This window comes from Pteropus vampyrus, unplaced genomic scaffold (assembly GCF_000151845.1).
Source record: "Pteropus vampyrus isolate Shadow unplaced genomic scaffold, Pvam_2.0 Scaffold264, whole genome shotgun sequence".
Taxonomy (NCBI): Eukaryota; Metazoa; Chordata; class Mammalia; order Chiroptera; family Pteropodidae; genus Pteropus; species Pteropus vampyrus.
Genome location: NW_011889045.1, coordinates 1,096,083 through 1,097,290, shown reverse-complemented (window position 1 = coordinate 1,097,290; position 1,208 = coordinate 1,096,083).

Below are 1,208 nucleotides of genomic sequence, written 5' to 3'. Positions count from 1 at the left end.
GGAGAAAATGAGGTCCATTGATGTGTTTTGACATATTGCTTACAATGAATCATGGTTTAGGATACGGGTTTTTTTGTTTGTTTGTTTTTTGAAAGAGGTCATTTTAATTAGTCGGCATCAAATCATTTAAATATCGATAAAAGTTATTATAAACATAGAAAAAGAAAAGGCAGAAATGCAGGGGAACCAAGAAAATGCTTTGATTCGAAAATAGAACTCGAGCAGGTAAAACGACCAAAGGGCTGGACGCGGAACGTTGGCAGGGAAATTGGATTTGAAGTAAAAACTAAAAAAAAAAAATCAGGAAGTAATGTCAAAAGTGAGGGGGGGTTTTCAACACTGAGAAACTAATGTGGGAAGCTGTGGATTTTAGCACGGACGGGGGTAAAAAAATGCCATAAGCAGAAAATGAGATAAATTTGCTAGAAGTAGCTTTTAAAAAATGTTTGCAAACGCACGCTTAATAATACCGGCTTCGCCGATTTTATTGTGTTTGTTAATATAGAAGAAAATCGTTAATGGTATGTTCGCTGATATGCAAGGGAAAGATGTTCATTGACAGCGTAGAATCCGGCACACGTTTAAACGCGATAAAACTCGCTCTCACTCAAGGAGCATTTACCAAATCTGCGGCTGATCTGGAACCGTCGGTATAAAGATGTATTAAATTATTCGTTGTTTGGCAAACTGTGAAGAAAACAGATTTCAGAAGAGAATCATCTAAATACACCTCATCTGGATACTTTTAAATAAGCAAATCTCTCTATAATTTGAAATACGGGATCAGTTCGCATCCAAGACATTAGAGAACTTCATCGTCACCAAACACGTGTCGTCCATCTACGCCCTCAGCATCGCTAACGTGGTCCTTTTGCCACAGGTGGCTCTGGGAGAGTTTGGTGAATGTGTCGCTCAGTGATAAATAAATTCTGGAGAGCCAGCACAGCTGCGGGCAGCTACGACGTGAGTGCTTTCCGCTCGCCTGTCTCACTCTGTGTTCTCATTAGTCCATCCGGGACATCAGACAGGCAAGGAGCAGGTAGAGAGCTGACGGGCCTGGCCCTGGCCGAGTGCCACCCACCCCGGGGACCGAGCGAGAGAATGTCCTTCTGCGGCAGAGAAAAGAGGCCTCAGGATTAAATGACTCCAAGACATCTGAAAAATGAGTCACCACTGTTTAGTTTTAAATTAAAGATTAGAATAATATC